The 21840-nt window shown below is 37.8% G+C and overlaps 1 long non-coding RNA gene across 1 annotated transcript; it reads right to left on the reverse strand.

The window, feature by feature from the left end:
• Positions 1-6667: 6667 nt before the first annotated feature.
• On the reverse strand, positions 6668-18850 carry LOC145977688 (uncharacterized). The gene is made up of 3 exons (XR_014440610.1): positions 18777-18850; positions 15431-15548; positions 6668-6719 (listed from the first exon to the last, which is right to left on the reverse strand). It is a non-coding gene; the product is annotated as an uncharacterized LOC145977688 (long non-coding RNA).
• Positions 18851-21840: the final 2990 nt, after the last annotated feature.

Genomic DNA, 21840 nt, shown 5'->3' on the forward strand with positions numbered 1-21840 from the left:
TTGTTAGGACCATCAATGAGCATCTAGAATCTGTAACAAGCAGATTGCTTACAGCAGAAAAAGAAATAACCGGCATATTCGAGAATCCAAAACATACAGTAATTCTAGAATTGTACAGCATCCCCAACAAAGAATATGATTCACCATTTACACCAGGTGGCAAAATATATATGCTGTCCCCTGCACAATTTTATTACCAGTTTTTTGTTGGGGGCACACTGAGACCAATCAAGATCAAATATTGGCTTCAACCACAGGCACACCACTACCCTACCTTATCAATAACAAATGCTGATAACAAAGCAAAAATCACCAGTGTAGAGTTAGAGGATTTTACAGACCCAATACATTAGAAACAGCCTATGCTGAAGATGATGGCTTTCTGGAATTTAAAATACAAATAGGGGACAAATTATATTTAGAAAATCCTGTAGTATCAGCTGCTGAACACCCCATAGTTGCAATATTCTTGTTTTCATATTATGTCTACAGAAATTATTGTTGATGAATTACACAGACAAGCCAGACATAATTTTAAGAGACTGCCAGTAGTTACAAAAGGCATAGATGATTTATGGTAGAGCGACTTGATTGAGATGGCAAGTGGACAGCTGAAAAACTTAGACAAAATTAACAAGGGCTACAAGTATCTACTCACTGTAATAGACACATTTTCAAAATTTGCCTGGGCTGTGCCACTCAAATCCAAGACTGGAAAATGTGTTACAGAAGCCATCAGGACAATCATCAATCAGAGTGGAAGATCACCGCGCTATTTGCAAACAGATAATGGCAAAGAATTTTATAATTCTGTGTTCCAACAATTTATTAAAAGCCAGTCAATAAAACATTATTCGAGTTACGGTGATCTCAAAGCCTCAATTGTAGAGAGATTCAACAAAACCCTAAAAAATCTTATGTATAAACAATTTACACTTCAAGGTAATTATAAATGGATTAATATTCTTCCAGAACTTCTACATAAATATAACAACTCAGTCCATTCCACAATCAACATGAAACCCTCTGAAGTAACTCCATCTGATGAGCAAAAATTGATCAGGACTGTTTATTATCCTAGATACCAGCCAACAACAAGAAAGGCCAAATACAAGGTGGGTGATCAAGTAAGAATCAGCAAATATAAGCACTTATTCAAAAGAGGCTTTACAAGAAACTGGAGCACTGAATTATTTACAGTGGTTCAAATTAAACCTGGGACCTTTAACACGTATATAATAAAAGACCACCGAGGAGAAATTCTCAAAGGCCGATTCTATGAAGAAGAACTCAGCAAAACTAAACAGCCTGACACATATCTCATAGAAAAAATCATCCGCAGAAAAGGCAACAAGTTATTTGTCAAATGGCTAGGACTTCCAGAACACAGCTGGATCGATGTAGACAAAGTGATAATATGAGCACCTGGGATGTTATAAAAAGGCTGCCAGAACCTGAACAGCAGATTAAGAGAAATGGCAAGTTGCTGCCTGAAAATATTAGATGTCTTATTGTTGGGCCATCGGCTTGTGGTAAAACTACACTAATGATTGATAATTTTTTATTGGCACCCAACTGGTTAGACTGGAAAAACAGGCACTTGTATATCTTCTCTAAGAGCTTGGAACAATTAAAATATCAATAGCTGATGAAACTATATGATGGATTGGATATTGCCACTTTTGAATCAGATGTTAAGCCACTTCATGAATGTCTCGATAATTCTGTTGTTGTGTTTGATGACATTATACTGGATAATCAAAACAAGGTTAGAAATTTCTTTACACAGGGCCGACACAAAAACATTGATTGCTTCTACCTTGCACAGACTTTTTCAAAAATACCCAAGCAGCTGATCCGAGACAACAGCAATTTTATATGTGTGTTTCATCAAGATCATACCAACCTCAAACACATACATGATGAATATATAGGTGGGGACTTGAGCTACAATGATTTTTCCAAGTTTTGCAGTAGGTGCTGGAACCAGGACAGTTATGGGTTTGTCACAATTGATATGACAAGAAAACCCAGTAGTGGCAAATACAGAAATAAAATCAACAATTTTCTAGACATTGAAACATATATAAATAACCATGAAAAGGCCAATCATTGATGATCTTAAATTAAGAGATTATCTTGTAAAAAGATTTAAGGGATGGAAATCACAGAACCGAGGAATTTATGAACAACACAAACAAACAGAACAGCCTATTATTGATGCTATTAGTGAATTAGGTAAAAATATCAAAACTGTTACAGAGCAAAATCAAAATTTGATCACAGAGCTTGTACATGTAGCTGCAAGGAACATATTAGATTATCCAATCACCCCACTTTCCAGTATTCATACACCTAGTCCTGTTGCTCCTAGAAGAATTGAAGCTACTCAGGATCCTATTGAATTGGGTCTTCTTGCTCAAAAATATTTAAGCACACCTAAAGACAACAAAGATGAGGTCTTTGGCTTATATGCTGACACAGAGCGTGATGGTAGCATCATACATAGAATTGGCAATTTCAGAGTAACATTTATGGGAGATGATATAATTGTATATTCAGAATCTCATCTTGGAGAAAAAGGTGGTTTTGTTAAATATCTTGGCACAATTGGATTGTGGGAACTGATGACTAGGAAGAGACCTGGCAGCTATACAGATCAAGATTATGAACATTACAAAGAAATATTAATAAAATCAGATGCTCTATACCAGAACAATGATCCCACACAAAAAAGAGTCAAGTCTAGCAGTGGAGCAAAATACAACAATTTAATCAAGCCCATATGGTCACAGATCAAGACTGGCAGTGGAATCAAACAATTTACACCCTGCCTAAAGAATTTATCTGGGTTGATGATGTCAGGAAACTTGTAGATAGGTTATTGGTGATAGCTGGGGAGGAAAATGCTGGCAACCACAATTTTTACAATGAAAAGGTTGGAATTATGGACATGATAAACACAAAATTGTCTAATTTTATAGTGAATGACACTAAGGGGATTGGATATCTTATAAAAATTATTAATACTCTACCACCTAAATTTTGGAATATTTCTGAGGGTCGGGGGTTGGTTAATGACATTATAAACAAGCTGCCATTTGAACTACACATTCCAGGCTATCAGTATTGTGGTCCTGGCACAAAATTGGACCATAGATTAAACAGAGGTGATCCTGGTGTTAATCCCCTAGATGCTGCTTGTAGAGACCATGACATAGCATACAACACACATTCTGATCTTGACAGGAGACATGTTGCAGACAAGAAATTAGAAGAGGCTGCATTTGGTAGATTTGTAAGCAAAGATGCTTCTTTGAGTGAGAGAATAGCAGCATTGGGAACCACCATAGCTATGAACACCAAACAAAAACTGGGGTGGGGGCTGTGAATATGTATATAATAAACATAGGATGAAGGCCAAGGGTGTTATGTATCAGGTACCTTATGCAGGTCTTAAATCTCTTAAAACTATTGATAGCCTTTTGACCAAAAAGCAGCGCAAGAAAAAAAGCTCTTGTATTGCCAAGGGTCATGGTATGAAATTGTTGCTTAGTACCCCCCAATTAAAAAAATTACAACAATCTAGAAAAAAATCACATGTGGGGGGATTCATATTTACTATCCCTGCCATCTTAGCAGCTCTCGGGGCTGTTGGGAGCTTGGCTGGGGGATCAGCTGCCATAGCAAAAACAGTAATAGATGCCAAGAAGAATAGGGCAGAATTAGATGAATTGAAGCGCCATAACCTTGCCATGGAGAAACAAGGCAAAGGTGTTAAGAGAGCCATGAATAAGTTTTAAAAAAACAAGAGCCGCTTACAAACCAAGATATTGAAGCTTTAATCAAGCCACTGGGCATCAAAAATTTTAGAGGTGTGTACATGTCTGATTCTTTGCCAGAGCAACCACTCAACAAAGAGTGTGGCATTGTTAATTTGGATAAGTACAAACATCAGGGCACTCACTGGATTTGTTATCTTAAATATTTAAAAGATGAGGCATTTGTGTTTGATTCATTTGGAGGTGTTCCACCTGAAAATTTAGTAAAATATTTAAAATCAGTTAATCTTTATTACAATAATGCCCGTGTTCAAAACTTCAAAGATGTTTATTGTGGACATTTGTGTTTATCTGTTCTTAGATATATGTCTCAAATAAATAAACCATCAATTGAAAATTTTCAAAAGGCCTTGTGGTATTTAAAACATCATGGGGGTATTCCATCTCACCAGCCAAAATTCAATATTGAAACTTAGATTACATGATGATATAGTGTATCCCAAAACAATAGCTCTCAGAGCATTTTATGGCATGTACTTGATCCCTAATATTACACACCACAACAACACAATTGCAGTAGGGGATCAAAAAATTGTCATCACTCCAGGGCAATATAATCTGTCTACTCTAAATGCTCAATTACCCAGAGGTATAGTATTAACTCAAAATTCTGTCACTCACAGAGTAGAGATTGTATCTGCTACAGAAACAGTGGATCTGGGTACTATAGGAGAGCTGTTAGGATTTGAGAACAACACAAAACTTGAACCAGCCATCAAACACACTGCTATTAATATACCTAAATTCTTAGCCATAGAGACTCTGAATATTCACTGTAATGTGGCTGAGGGTATGATCACCAAATCAAATGGCATAGGCACTCACAAACAAACTGGCATGATTGCAACATTCAAACCTAATTCTGAATTTATGGAGCCAATCATCTACAATCCATCCCCAACATTATATTTTCCTGTGTGCCATAATAGAATAGATAACATTGAGTTGATGGTCACTAATGAAAAAGAAGAATTAGTTGATTTTGCTGGAGCCACAACAACTGCAATCATAGAGATTAATATTTAAATAAAAATACATACAAAAAAAATGGAAAATATTGAGAGTTATGAGCTACAATCATTCCCCCCAAACAGGAGGACATTTGCAAATTTAAATCAACCCAACACAGAGATTGAGGTTGATCTTGATGTAGTGTAATTGGCCCTATTATAAACTCGAGAAAGTATGAACCCCCCTCAGGCAGATTTGCCTACACTTAAAACAAGCTCAACATGCATATATGAGCTTTTTGCTCAAGTGTGGAACCCCGTCTAATCCAAGATTTTTGTAAAAATGCCCTCGGGAATTTCCTGAGAAAGTATGACCCCCCTCAGATTGATTTGCCTACACTTATAAAAGGCACTTCTGTGAGATTGTTGTCCATAAACCTGTCAAAAATATGCCCCTCTTGATATTTTTTTTGCCCACACCTAAAACTACGCCAAACGTATTAACACACACACACCCATATACACACACACCCACCCACCCACCCACACATATTTACTTCGGGTTTAAGTTCAATTGGGCATCAGCCTCAACTTGTATATCTAGTATTAAGATAATGTAATTCTTCTAGAATTGTTCTGTGACTCTCTCATTTCTTACATCATAAACATATGATTTTTCACCTATGAGAATAACACTACATATAGTGTCATCAGGGAGTGTATCGTGGAATTCACAGATAATTTTAATGTTTGTCCTGTCATTAACCACAACTTGTTTCCTTTTTGAAGTGTTGATGACAAACATGGGTCTCTGTGCTTTGAATTCATCTGGTGTGTAATACATGTCAGTATTGCCAGTAGTGACCCTTTTGTATGCTGTAAATGCTTCATATAATTTAAGAAAATCATCCTTGGACATGTCTAAATTATAATTTTCTCTAGGAAATACCTCATTTCTGCCATTTTTAAGATATATGTTCTTGATGTTGCAGCTATCAAATTTACTTGAATTTTTTTCCTGATTATTGTGTCTTCCAGTCTGAAACAATACCACCACAAAATCCGGCATTCTGCATTGGCATATTCACCTTCATTAACATCTCTCTGTACACTTTCCTCTGTGGCTGATTCACCTTCACAAGTCTTATATTAACTATAAATACAACTGATAACAGCAATGCCTTTTACGGTATCATCCAAGGTTGCAAGAATAACTTCTTCGTTCACAATGCTCGACATAACTTGGTCATTGTAAAACACGCGTTCACATAAAAGTAACGACACACCTGGATCCTGGGGACCCAATTATAGTTGCTTCTGGTACAGAACACCATCACGGCAGTAAGAACTCTTCTGGCTCGAAGAAAACAAAGATCTACGAGACTTCTGAGCTAGTCACGTAATTGCTACTAACCATTTCTTCATGGAAGGTCAAACAAATATACCGTCGGGTGCCCAGGACCCAGGTGTGACGACAACGGGCTAGTCATATGCAGTTTTGTACTTGAGAACTGCCTGATCTCGAGCCAAGGTTCCAACCAGCAAGAACTGCACGTAATGAATCCAAAAACTCTAAAACGACGTGTGTAATTGCTCAGTTATCAATTCCATCGTTTACTGGGTATATTTGTCTTACTTTTCCTACGTACGTACCTAGATATGACTTAAAGTTTTCTAGAGATTTACATTAAAAATATGCAACAATGAAAGCTTCATACAAATATCGATAATTATCTTATCAAGTTTGTAAATAGTACAATAGATCTTATTTCTAAAATATACATACTGTGCAAATTTTGTTATTGCTGGCATTTACTTTTTTTTCCATACCTTTATTCTTATGTCATTGATGTAAGATTCATCAGCATATGCGTAGCTCAGTGCTGATGGCATCATCTTCTTCACAATATCGACGCACTTACGGGTTCTGTAAGAATGGAAATGATGAGTCGTGCCACAAAATATTGGAGGAGGCATATAGTGTAATTGAGACAGAATTTCATGTAAGTTCAATATACAGGTAATCAGTGGCGCAGGAACATTTTTCATTTGAGGGGGGTACAAACTTCAGCCTCTCATATAGCTTTACTATATATATACACACATACTAGTACTTCACAGGTAGTAGTGTACTTAGCAGTTACACTCGAAATCGAATGAAACGCCCCCCTTACGGTTATGCAACCCGGAATTTTAGATCATCTAGTTTCGCCAGGAATAGCAGCTCGCGAGAAGCGTAGTGTTTCCAACTCTTGAATCTAGCTACAGATTCACGCGACCGGGTGGAGATCTTGCTTTCCTCTTGATTTGATTTTAACGGACAAGAAGTTTATTTTGAGAATTTCTCTGGTAATAATAACAAGTGTTATTAACATTTATGCTTGAGTTTTTTGTTATTCTTTTACCACTTCCGAACGAATATGTGAAGATTTTTTTTTTCATTTTGCAATAACGCTTTCGGCATTTTTCCTTCAGAGTTATTCTTTTTGTTTTTAAATTTTTGGCAACATCTGATTTGGAAAAAGTTCCACGAAGTTTGTTTTAAGTGTAAATGCATCTGGACATACAGTGTAGAGTGGGATTCGAACAACAAATATGAGCTTCCGTCGCGAATCGAACCAGCGCTCCTTTCATTATGTTTTCTTTCCACGTTTATTAAAATTTGCTTCCTTCAGCCTACTTCGGATTGTCGTATATTTCAATTCGTATTCCCGTTTTTTTTCCATTTGCATTGTTCGAGCCGTGATAACTTTCTCTCTTAATCTGGTTATTCGAATACTTTTATACTTAATTTTTTTTTTCCTTTTCTCGATTTTCCCTTCGCACTCATTACAGATTTCGGTATCGCGCTTTTCCATATTTTCAGTAATTTAATTCTTTGACTATTTTTAATTTGCCCTTAGTCCGAATCAAGAAAATATGTTAGGAAATGTTTCCCGTGTGAATCTTATTGTATGGTGGTGTAAAATTGATGCCAGCTTTTTCTTGCGATAAGGGTTTTGAAAGTGCAAGGGTCTCATTTATTAACCATGGTGGGAAGGAGGGGGGGAGGGGTGCCAGAAACCTTCCAGTCGGAATATGCCTGAAACGAAAAGTATAGATCGACCACAACGAAAAAAATCCTTGGACGAAAAGTACCCGCGCAGATCTCCCTTCTTCCCTTCAGTTCGGGCCATAAGGAAGCATGGTCCACTCTCCCCCGCCCCTCCTCGCGGGAGTACGGTGCACAGGAGTCGTGGGTCTGCGCAGGTTGTTTTGCTTGTGGTTCCACTCTTCCATCAGCATGTGGGTGCTGAGAAGGCTATGCTATCTGCGAGTGAAGGGGAGGGGGTGACGAGCAACACTGCCACAGCGAGTCGCTGTAAATGATTTCATTGTCTGTGCTGGGTGAAACCGGTTCTTGGTGCTCCTACACTTTTCCGATACATTTCTGCCAGCCTTTCTAGCGAAGCGAGGTCATATGTTCCAGATTCGAACTCTGGTCAGGCATGAATGTATCACTGAGTTTGTCCCGTCACAATTTTATAAATTGATAATTCATCCGTATTATCGCGATTAACTCAAGAGGCAGAAGAGTGATGTAAAATAACCGAAATAAAAATTGATGCATTTGTGCCTGGTGCTAGTGTAACGACGAAGTTAACTCTTTATAAATGATGAAATAGGTAGCCCTTGCGCTCAAATACACTTATACCTTGGCACAAAAAAAATCTAACTTATCGCTGATCTCTTACTACATTTGGAATACAGCCAAGAGCGATGTAAAGCAATGCAATTACATTGTGAATGTTTCACATCCTATAGTCTTTATTTTTCTCGTAGCGGGGGCGGGGGTTCATTCATTACAAATATCTAGGAATGGATTTAGCAGCAGTCCGTGATATACTTAAATATCATAACATGCTGCGTAGCCAGGGTTCTTTGGTCCTAGCCTCTGATAATGAGTTTTTCTTTTTCGTTGTTTCTTCAATCTTCATCAATTTCTCTGAAGCATCATTCATCCTCTGTCGCCATTGGCTATATGTAAAAGTTGACATAAAATTAGTAAATTTTGAAAAGAAAACACAAGGATCTGCTTTTCTCATAGCTCGCCAAACATGCACATTTCTGTATTTTATGCTTTCAGCGCTATCATTATTCTTGGCAGGCAATGGAATTGAAGTAACTCTCACAACTAACGTAAACTACATATCACTCAGGCATGACAATTCTCGCGGGCAAAGTGGATTTTTTTTTGGCACATGGTAGCGCAATAACTATCTTCTGGCCTAGATTTAAATCCGTACTTTTTATTCCAGTTGAGTGATTGACTCACAATTTTGCCATTGAAGGTTTGGGTTGTATTTGGGTTATACGTATTGTGTTTTTGGTGCGCTAGGAAAAAGCAATCCCAAAGGTTCGCACTGAACAGAAAATTGTGTGCTTTTCCTCTCTGTCTCTCTCTCTCTCTCTTCCAACTTCGTCCCTCTCTCTCACCCCAAGTCCCCACTATTTAGGTAAACTGTTGTTAGAAACATATTTTCCGAAGAATATCCACATTGAAAATAATATTCCCCAATTGTTTTGATAGGGCATTTCTATTGCTCGGAACGAATTATCACCGTAAGAGGACTAGGGCCTCCCCTATGGCGCAATCGTAGAGTCGTCACCTTTAATCAAGGGGTCCCGGGTTCGATACCCGCTGGAGGAACATAGTGGTTCGGAACCCACTATAAACTGTAGGTCCAGTCCCAATTAGCCTTTCTGTGCACAAAGTGGACTTAAAAAAACAACAATTCAATTCAATTCAATTGAATTATCTTATCAATATTTTTAAATCTGCATGCACCTGCTTAATTTAATAGATTATACATTTATATCCATTGCGGGCAGAAATGTGCGAGAAAACAATGCATTTTTTTCAGGGAATGCATGAGTCAATAATAATGTATATTTTACGGTATATACTCTTTTATATTGCATTGATTCAATAGTATCCTTATTTCCTAAAGCAAGCGTGAGTTTCTTTGCACACACCACGCAGGCCCTGCTTGACGTAAATCTCAGATGCAGTAACTTCACGGTTGCCTTTTGCCACCACGCTTTGGCTTTAATTCGAGCCCCGGTGGGTGCTTCGTTCGAAATCCTGCAGCAGTTTTACTCGTATCTATGCCTTGAGCATGCCACTTGCAACGGAACCAATAAAATGAAACTTTCTGCACCGGAATGGGCGTGAAACTCTACATGCACCAATGATAAGGTGTTTTCAAGAGGCATGTGCCACGTGCAGCATGTCCCTTCGTTCCGAATGTTCCTTTACGATATCATTTCATCATGCCTTACTTTCGGAATTTACAAGAGAGAAGATAGTCCGCATGTTCTTGTGCGGCGGATCTGCTGCACTACAGATTGCTACGACCCTTGGTGTGGACGATTCATGCGTCAGGCGTTGGATTCGGCGTTACGAGGAAAAAGGGGACCAAGGAATGAAGTGAAGACCCAACAAAGGCCGGCCGAGGAAGGCAACCAGCGAAGAAGATGCAGGCATCATTGAGATGAGCGAGGGCAATCCCTTCATGGCTACAACGAAGATTCGCCAAGAGTTGAAACTGGAGTGCCATGCTGCAACAGTTCGGCACCGTCGAGCGGCAAAGAAAGAAGCAATGATGCATTTCCATCACGAAGCACGGATCAGTTTTCTTTACAATATTTACCAGCTCCTCAAGAATTTTGGCAGAACGTAATTTTGAGCGACAAAAAAGTATTTTCGTCTGACGAAAATGGTCAGGTTTATGTTTGGAGGCGCAACAACACTCGCTACGGCCCCGAGAACTTTTCTACCCATGCTAGGAGTGGCAGGATATCCGTGGCGGTGTGGGGATGGATCAGTTCGTCTGGAGTAGGTGGATTGGTGGAAGTGTCCTCGAGAATGAATTTCCAGGAATACGTCGCAGTGCTGGAAAACCACACGCTTCCCAGCATGCGAGAGAGACACCTTGAAGATGAGATTTCGCACGTGACTTTCGATCAAGACAACAGCAGCGTCCATACATCGAAAGCGAACACCACCTGGTTTAATCAGCGCCCAGGAATTTCAAGAGTAGATTGGCCAGCGAAGTCTCCCAATCGAAAACATTTTCACGTGTTTGATGTTTGGGAGAGTTTAAGGAGAAGACCAAACATCTGCTCGTGAAATCCTTGCCTCGTCGACTAGATGCAGTGCTTGAATCCAACGGCGGGTGGACACAGTATTGAAACCCCGCACGGTTTAACTGATGTTCTTTGCTACATCCCAGAACAAAACTAATTACACACATCTCAATATGCAACTTATGTTTCCAATTATTTTTTATTGATACCTTGGTGCTCATGGTTACTTTTTCACACACCTGCACCATTATATTATATTCTATAATATTAATATTCACATTATTGACAGATATGATTCACATGAAATTCAAATGTGCAGCACACATGCACCCATTCCTAACACTTAACTATTAGTTACATTACACCTATCATATTGTCACAGTTCTAAATCAGTGGTGCCCAGGGGGAGGGGCATTATGGCGCAGACTGTAATGGAAATTTGACTGAGTAAACAGGGAACAAGTTTAATTACGTTATCAATTAGCCATTGCTGTTATACAAATAGTAATTTGTAGGCGGGGGGGCGATATCCAACTCTTACATATTAGGCCTTAGATTGATAGGGAAATTATGGTGGGCGATTAATGAAGTTAGTGGGATTTTCAGGTAGCTGGATTGATAATTATTTTGGGGGCAGGGAATCCCAACTCTTGTGTATTACTATTACGTCTTAGATTGCTTTTTTGGAGGGAGCAATATCAACAGGAAGTCTAAAATTGGCATGGAAATTTTGTTGGGAAGATTGAGTATTAAATTTGAGGTGGAGGGGAGGGGAATGAAGTTTTGATAAAGTGTTATGTCTTAGATTGTGAAGGGACTCGAACCCGGAACATTCGGTGTCTGGATCGTTAGTCCATCACTAACCGCGCTTGGCCGCAGAGAAGGTTCTCTTTGGTGGCCAAGCGCGTTAAATGGTCCACTTCCGATACCACGAAATTTCCGGGTTCGAGTCACGGCTTCAGTATTGGTATCATGGTGTCAATTTAATCTAATCGTCACTCATCCTCATTAGCCGAAAGTGGCAGAAGAGCGACTTAAAATAACAAGAGGTACAAAAACAACTTTAACTCTCTAGTAATTTCTGATCAATAGATGCGTATTAGCTTTGATTGTTGACTCTTTAATGATAAGCTTACGATTATTATTGTTAATATGGATTGCCATCCATCAACAGAAGGACGGACCAATCGATCATTTAATTCATGTCGTTTTTTTGGTATTTGTTGTCCCTTCGGATCAGCTTCGAAACCTAAGGAAATGATTAGATGTCTGTCTGAAGTTAGTGACAATGGTTCTTTAATTTCCCGTCGGTCTTTCAGCCGGCGCGGGAACCACCTTTATGGCAGTGATCCTCTGTTGCCGCGTTTACCTACGAAGGAACTCGTGGCCAAACAACGAATCAGGCCTACCGCTTGGGCAAGAAGCGGCAACTTCACAAAGCCCTCTTCTCCGAAGCAGCCAGCCGGGAAACAGAATTTTGTCAAAATAACCCTTCTGCTCTGTGAATGAACACCGGTTCTAACAGCGTTTCTATACTTAATTGGACATTATCCATTGTTTTTCTTTTTGATTGACTATATATTCTATCTATATATTTCGAGACATATCAAGAGATCACCTCTTCTCTCATCTTCAGGCGATCAATTTTTGCTATGTCTGTAGTGTGATTGGAACTATGACAGTCCGTGATTTTTTCCAAATCCGGTCCGCTGAGCAACCAGTCTTAGATGCCCATTCGAAATCGAGAGCTATAGAGCAAAATATGTTTGAAGTGAAGAGTCTTATTGAATGAAACATAGCTCGACTCACCCTCACATTTGAATTTTTTAGATAACTTGCTTGCACTTCGTATAGAAAGCACCACGAGACTGAAAATTCACACTATTTGTCATGGCAAATAGACCTTATTCCAGCTTCGCTGAAAGTTCGATGTAGTTGTCAGTCATTAAGTTCAACGCTCTCTGCGCGTGTGTTGTGATGGGTTACCGTGTTCCAATTTTGTTTTAATTCCATTTCATGCTCAAAAAGGCTACCCGAAGTGGGACCTACAGTTGAAAGTGGGATCCGGACCACTAGGCAGTTGTGTCTCCACCAGGAATCGAACCTGGGACTGCGTGATTATAGGGGGTTAACGCGTTCATGGCTTTACAGTTTCGTGAATTCAAGGAAGCCAAGGTGAGAAAAATGTGAAGAAATATCTTCTACACGGAGCTAACTGTGTGTATGTATGTAAAACTTTCTAGCACATCCATTTTCCTACCTTCATTTTATCATGATTACGTTGAATTTTGCACCAGTGATTTTTCACTACGTTCTAGGTCACGTCACTTTGAGTCGTAAAGTATTGTCTGTAATTCAGTTTTAGTATAGTTTGTAGCCTCTCACCCAAAAATTTTTAAGGTGGGAGAAGGGAGGGGGGGCTCAACTTCTGGAAAAAATAGGGCTAGTTCAATTGAGAATACGAAAATAGAGCGGAATGATTATATTGCTACAATATCTTCAGGAAAGTAAAGCGTAAAATTGAATTCTGCCTCTGAACGAGTCCATGATATTGTTTATGTTTGAAGGTAATATATTAAACATGACTATCAGCTTAACCCAACGCATATAATGAGATGATTTATTAGTGTTACCAGACTAAAGGTGTGGAGTGCGGCCTGTTGCCTCGTTCATTACGGAATTCCACATGTAAAAATTGATCAGCTCTTATTGCTAGTAACCATTATAGGCTTAGACCAAATTCTGGCGTTTATATTTCAATTCACTTCCTCAACAAATCCTTTCTCGATTGACTAGATTTTAAGCGGAGCGTCATTCAGTTGTTTGTGAGTGTTCTTTTTGCAGAAGCAACAGCAGCTCGCTCGCACCCACAGTGCCCCGCCCACTCGACGAGACGCGTGGTCTGTGCAGTGCAGAACAATGACAGTGTTGCCTCTCTATTCGATCTTTGTATTCTCTTTTGCCTGCCACTACACACACATTTCAGACAATTCTTCCCATACAACAAATGGAAAAGCAATCAGGCAACTGTTAAATGGCTCTTTTCTAGATTTTCAATTAACACTTTCCACGGCCAACATATGTTAACTTGGTTCTGTTTCGTATTTCCACAATTTGGCTTCGTGCAGTAGGGCTTTATATTGCAAGCTAAAAAAAAAACAACGTAGGCAGGTATTTTAACATTTTAATTTTCATCCGTTTCATGATTGTGTGAAAGAATATGGTGGAAAAATACACTACTTGAGACAATATCACTAATAATAATTGGCCGCCGCTGTGTCCGAGCGTGGTAAGCCGTCGGCTTTTGATCTCGCTGCCGAAATTCCCGGGTTCGAGTCCCGGCCTGGGTATGATTGTTTATGAGTGTTCCTTCATGAATTTTATCATACACTAACCCTCATCGTTGCGACTAGCCAAAAGTAAAGTAAAAAAAGAGAAATATATTAGTAATAATAAAAATATGAATCTAGCTCCCCATGGTTCCTTTATGACTGTCCTTTTATCAATTTCATCGAGTCATCATTCATCCTCATTGTTGCGATTAGCCAATAAATGGTAGAGAAGCTGCGAGAAATAAGATGTAAAATAATAACAGAATTTTCTCCACAGAAGGAAAAATAAATGCTCCAGAAAACATGCAATACAGGAAAAGAGTGTCCTGTAATATGAGTCTGTAAACCAAATGTAAATCACGAATGAAGAAGTTACGTGAAGGTTTCGTCTTCTACGAAGCAATAAAGGCTTGTATGGCGTAGTGGTAGCGTCGTCGCCTTGTAATCAAGGGGTCCCGGTGGAGGCACAAAGTGGTTCGGATCCCACTTTAAACTGTAGGTCCAGTCCCGATTAGTCATACTGTGCATTGTGGACTTAAAACACGAAATCAACAACCAACCAACCAATACGGGGTTGGAAGCACTACGGTTATAGGTTTGGAAACACTGCTCCTCTCGGGAACTACTCTACCAGGCGAAACTAGACGATATAAAATTCTGGGTTGCATAACCGTAAGGGAGGGCGTTTCTTTCGAATTCCTGTGTACGTATCTAGAAATACATTTCAGGGGTCCAATGAATTGTCGCAATAATAATAATAAATAGAATAATTATATTTAATTAAATAAAAATATTAATTAAATATGTACATTAGTTAATATTGTATTGTTATTATTTATTACATGAATAGGTAAAAGGTATTAAAATAATAGAAATGTAATAGCACGTATTCATTATCTAGCTTACGTGTAGTTAAGATCGCCAAAATTTTCATTAAAACAACTGCCGTGGCAAGGAATTTAGTTTCAAATAGAAAAATAATTCAATATTTATTGAATAACAAAAAAGGAGTTAGATCAAATTCACGAAAAGTAAAGTTCGTGATTAATATTTTATGAATGTTATCATTAGCAGTGGACATAAATCTTTGGACCCCTTCAAGGCCGTATGAGCCAAATTCCTTGCCTTCCAATAAGTTCGAAATAACCATCGATTATACACATATTCGCACACTTACCTCGTATGTACCCTTTTGACAGAAAAAAGTGTCTCCATAAATTCAGTTTGACGATATCTCATGTACCTGGTGGTATGTGACGCAAGCTCCATCACAACCGCAAACCACAAATGTCTTTCTAAGAAAAGAAAAAAAGTATGTTGTGAGACGTTAAAGACAGAAAAGACTATTTTATCCGTACCTTACTGTGCTATACAAGTTTTTTTTTACAAAACCAAGTTCGAACTACATTTTTGGACTATTTAGAATGTATGAAAATGAAATTGAAGAACATGGCTTAACGACAGTGAGAAGTCCACCAGATGTTTTACGTATATTACTTTTTGAAACATTATTGTTATTGTTTTTAAAAGGACGTTAAGGTTATTTTATATTTCTTGTGTATTATTGGCAGTTCCGTAGCAAAATTTCACCTGCAAATATATCAATGAGTACGAGGAAAGCAGCTGTTCTTGTGAAAAAATATTATATTGGTATGGGAGACCAACAAATATCTGTATCTCTTTCTGGCTAGTATATTAGTAGTAGATGTCAAAAGCTACAGCCACATTGGACACAAAAATGTTTAAAATAATTTAAAATCTCGTTTTTATTCTCTAAAACCATGTTGTTAAATAGCTGTCTGGTTGACATTCATAAAGCTGCTTAACATCATATACAAAGTATCTATTTCTAAATTATCATAACTTCCATCCCATCAGTACCTTGGATTTATTTCTTGTGAAATTTGTTTTAGAATACAAGAAAATGTTGGGTTTTCCAAGTTAACCACTTCAACTAGGATAAAGTTATCAACTAACAGAATTGTTTTCCAACAACTGGAAGGGCTGACAATGAGACAAAGTATGATATCATGTAACCGTTCCCGCTTGATATTATTTTATGCGAGACTTCAGCTGGAAGCCTTTTGGCAATATTCATTTTGTCACCCAGCCATATAGTGTCTGGTTATTTTACATGCAATTTACTCAAGAGATAATTTGTTTTACTGAGTTATTCATAGAAGTGGTCGTCATTTAATTTCAATAAATTAGTGTAGTATCTCTGTTCAGGAAATAATTTTTCTACCATAAAATGTCCTGAGGAATTCATTCTTGTGAAGGCGTTTAAGTTTACTAATTTAACCTACTAATTTAATTGTTTTTTCTTCTTTGAAGTAAATTACATATTTGGCAGGACACCATTCACATATCATACTGTTCATTATTTCGTTTCCCATATATTGGTTTTATTTCTATACTGCAATATGCACTATGGTTGTGTTGTTCTATCAGTTTGGACAAGACGTGAAAATACCAGGTGATTAAGAAATAATTGATGGGTTAGAAAAATTTATTATAAGTAAACCATTGAACTTAGGTTAAGGAAACCATTCCACAATGAACGAGGAACGGAAACAGTTTGTTAAGCGGAGAATTCATATTCCTACCTAAGGGAGCGTGCGTATCATCGCAGCGATAGACATTATGGAGAGGCTCATATTGATGCAAGTGTGGCAAGAACTAGACTATCGAAGTGCAAACATTGAACATTTGTAGGTGTCCAAAGAAAAAAAGAAAGAGACTATTTGTGTTCCTTGATCTTTGTGGACTGGTTTTATATACGTAAGTTCAATACTTTACTTGAAATACTTTTTTATAACCCCTCATTTATTTCTGAAACCCCCGCTAGTTATGGTGGGTTAGAAATAATGTATTTGTTTGATTTATTATTCCAATATTCTGTTAACTGAATAATGCTTAATGTCATGTTTCTGCATAAGATGTTTACATTTTGTATTGCACAATTTCTCCTCTATCCGCTTGTTAGATTCATTGACTGATTTGCATATTTTTTGTTTCGATGAGGATGAGTGATAATATGAAGAAATTAACGAAGAGACACTCACAGGGTTTGTTAGAGCAGTGGCCTATATTTAAAATACGCGAGTGGCAGTTTTATCTATACCTGGTCCGACCAAGTAAATTTGCTGAAGATACATATTCATAACCATTATGAATCTTGTGTTATCTTTTCACTTTGCCACTTCTCATTCAAAATAAATCTGTTACCATAAATAGTCTACAGTTTCTCTAACAACTTGCAATAGCTCAGAATGCGACGAGTAAATTTCCGCAGTCCACTAATGATTCCGTTCGTAGGGACAAATCATCCTTAACAAAATTACTAATGTAATGGCATTTTATGCAGGTGGATCTTCAATGCTATTTGTTTTTAATATATTTTTTCTGTATCATTATCGGAAACGGTATTTTCTTCCTCGTCAAAGATTTCATGTTCAGAAGTTACATCACATCTTCCCAATGTTGGAGTGGTAGTATATTGTGAACATTAGTTTAAGATTGTTTTCTTTAACTGTAGTCATGGTTAGAATAGGCTTTGGGTTTCCTTATCTCGATAATGAAATTGTTGTCATTCGTTGTGTATAAATCGTGTATAAATCGGTAGCAAGGTGAGTGGGAATGTGCTATATACAGTTTAATCCCTTTAAATAAAGTAAAATTTCAGAAAGTGTTTACTATGCTCTTACGTTTGATAGCTTCAAATGAAGGGAATCTAATAAAACGTTAACCAATGGCCTGAACGAGATACTTACTATTAAAATATAGCTAAGTACTATTATGAATTCACAAACTAAGTACGTGTAGATAGATGTAATTGCGTTTAGTTTTGTACTGGCTTAAAGAAAATATTCCTCCCATATGTCGGATGTAGCGTAGAAAACGAACGTGAGAAAACATACATATTGTAAACATAAGCGCCTCGGGGGTGACAGAAACAAATATAAATTTCAATCATGACTTATTATCATCTGAGATGGACTAAAACAGTTGTACTTTTAACATTTACAGCATATTTATTTAATTAATATACAGATTGATCCTTGACAATGATTATTGTGATTTTAGAAAAATTATTTGCTCTAATGCATATGATATTATTTTTACGTAATCTAAAATTAACATTTTTGTTTCCAATATGTCCAAAAACCTACGTATGAAATTTATTCTCGTTCGCACATTGAATTAAAATGCAAGGAGAAGGTAAGTGGTTTTTCATTTCAAACGAAAATATAATACACATTTGCAACATGTTTGAGGAATTTCCACTACTCACTCACACATGAATTAAAATCACTGTAGACTATTAACACTGTCTGCTGCTCCACGATCAATAACGTAAAAATATTTTCAGTTACTTGTTTATCAAAACACGTTCATATGATCTATCACCGCAGTAATCCTTTAATTATTTATAACAAAAGTGTAGTTATTATTCTTTACAAAGATAATTAAAATATATTTACATGCCAACCAAAACTAAACAAAATTCAACAGATACTAACGTATTGTAAGTGTGCTGTAATTGCTAAGCATCTGAGGAAGATGAAGAAAGTATTGGTAGTTCCTGACAATAACCCCTCGCTCTCTTATGTTGATGTTAATATTCATTTCCTTAAACATTGCATCTAAATATTCTTTCCAGTCAATCTGCAAAAAGAAGAGGAAATGAAATATTGTATGAAATAAATACACAGTGTATAAAAGTTATAGTGCACTTTGGTAGTTTCGGACTGCGACAGCGGAAGTCCCGGTTCAAATTCCGGCCGTAGCATGTATGTTTGTGAGTGGTAATTCATCAATTCCATCATATCATCACCATCTTCGCAAATTAGCCAAAAGTGGCACAAACGTGAAGTAAAATGAAACAAATGAATCAAGAAATGATGATAGTTGCTTTACTAAATTCTGTAATTAATATTGTTTCTGCGCACGTACTGTACAGTCTTCAGGCAGTGCCATGAGATGGGAAACGATTAATAAAGAAAAGAAGTAAAGTTGAAGTACTGCAATCTGCATTTTGCTCCATCAGGGAGCAACATGTAGTGGGAATATGTGCGTTGTAATACAATGTACACCTTACCACTGAAAGCCGCTTATGTTCCTTGGATGTAGGAACACAAATATGTAATACTGATGGAGAAATAATTTAGAAATTGGGTATATAATGATTCGCCGTCTGAACATATCCATTGATACTTCCCACAATTTCGGGAGATGGGTTAGTGTGCGGACCGGGAATATCATGCTTCTCCCTTGCATGTTGTTCGTACTGGGTAGTTTTCTCAATAAAGTGTATCATGTCGCCAGGGTCTGATTTTGGCGGATGTCCAGCGAATATGTTCTTATGTACTGAAGGGGGTCGTGTTGATTGTTGTTTGTCACTTGACTGTGAACCCTCACTGTCGATTGTTACCTGTCACTTGTTGTTATGGTCTGAGATCCCCCTTACAGGTATTTGAAAAGTAAAATGTATTTAAATCGTGCCTCTTAATGCCACATAATGATTGATAAGAGATATGTGAAATGTTCCAGCCAGTTTTACAAAAGTCATAACAAAAAAGGAACAAGTCTCAAGAGGAATAACTAGCTGAATTGACACTTTACAGTGATATATGGTGACCTTGGAACTGGGGAAGCAACAGATTGTGGGTAATCTTTAATGCATCCTCAATTCTCCTCACCCCCTCTGGTTCACACACAAACACACACCCAAATCATAGATAGTATTCTTGTGTTAATAAAATTCGTGAAGTGAATATTACAATTTGTTGCAACTTTTCAACATTTGCAGCGACCAGAAGGTTGAAGGTGATGGAGTGGTAAGGTAGAAATAGAAATGTCAGTCTCCGTTGGTGCCAGTCTCCACTGGAAACCATTCAGTTTGTCAAAAAGGCTGCTGAGTAGCAACTTCCAGTCTTCCAGCTTATCCTAGCGGAGGGTGAGAAGCACGCGAAAACAGTGTCGCTTATTAACTATCCCTTCGGCAAGAAAATAAATACTGCAATGAGAGATGTGAGAGCAATATTAATTTATCATTGCTATACACGGTATACCTTAGTGAACATGACCAATTGTTAAACTGCAATCTTTAATCAGTTCTCATTTGTGAAATGTTCAGTGAAGTAGCTTTGTTTATAATCTCAAAGTGATGCTATTAAATTAAATTAATAATTGATATTAATTGTTATTAAACTAGTGTGTGATCTGTGATTAAAAAAATGGTTGTATTGTTTATTATGAATATTGAGTATACAGGGTGTTTTTTCGGGCTGATGATACAAACTTTCAGGGATGATGGAGAAGGGCACATGTATCAATTTGAGATAAGGAACCCTGGTCCGGAAACGACTTAGTCGAAAGTTATAAGCGAAAATCGGTGTATGAAAATGTACTACCTCTGTCCCATAATTATGGTCCGGTATGCCAAAATGGTAACTTTTTATTTATGTTCTTTTGGATACTTGATCGGCCAATTTGTACTGATCCTTGAGTAATAACGTTGTATGACACATTCACGTGTTTCATTTTCTTCTTCTGTATACACAAGTGTCACAGTTTGAATATCGGACAAGTATTTTGTGACAACAAACAAAAGTGTACCGGACAATAATCATGGGACAGAGGGAGTAATACTTTTATTATCTTCACAAGTTTCACAAGCTGCTACATTCACACCAGTTGTTGAAAGTGGCGTCCCCCAGCTTCGCTGCAGGCATGATATCGTCGCACAAAGTTCTGTTGGCGGGCATAGTCAATGATTACCTAATAGGCCCGTATCTTCTTTATCCCAGCTTAACTGAACCAGTGTACCTTGTGTTTCTGCGAGACATACTCCCCGCGTTATTGGAACATATCCCACTTGATCTTCGTCACCGTATGTGCTTCCAACATGATGGAGTCCCAGCTCACCTTGAACGTACTGTTCGTGAACACCTGCGTCAGACGTTCCGTTAAAGGTGGATAGCAAGAGGGGGTCCTGTTCCGTGGCCAGCTTGGTCACCTGATCTGACTCCACTTGATTTCTTCATGTGGGGTCATGTGAAAGGTCTTGTGAACGAGACACCTCTCGAGACTGAAGAGGATCTCCTGGCAAGAATTCTCGCTGCCTGTGACATTGTTCGAACGACCCCGGGGTTGTTCCAACGGGTACGCCAGAACTTTGTGCGACGATGTCATGCCTGCAGCGAAACTGGAGGAAGCCATTTTGAACAACTGTTCTGAATGTAGCAGCTTGTGAAACTTGTGAAAGTAATAAAAGTATTATATTTTCATACACCGATTTTCGCTTATAACTTTCGACTAAGTGTTTCCTGACCAGGGTTTCTTATCTCAAATTGATACATGTGCCCTTCTCCATCATCCCTGAAAGTTTGTATCATCAGCCCGAAAACACCCTGTGTATTCTTTTCGATATTGAGGCCTTGTATTTGTATCCTATTTCAAAATGTAAACATAAATACATTTTTTCAATTTGCTTAAATAATATTAGAAGTGAGAAACTTTATGTATATTCATATTATGTATAGTCCAAAGTTATATTTTAATAGATTAACATAGATGCTTCAA

Source organism: Lepisma saccharinum, chromosome 23, assembly GCF_977018435.1.
Source record: "Lepisma saccharinum chromosome 23, izLepSacc3.1, whole genome shotgun sequence".
Classification (NCBI taxonomy): Eukaryota; Metazoa; Arthropoda; class Insecta; order Zygentoma; family Lepismatidae; genus Lepisma; species Lepisma saccharinum.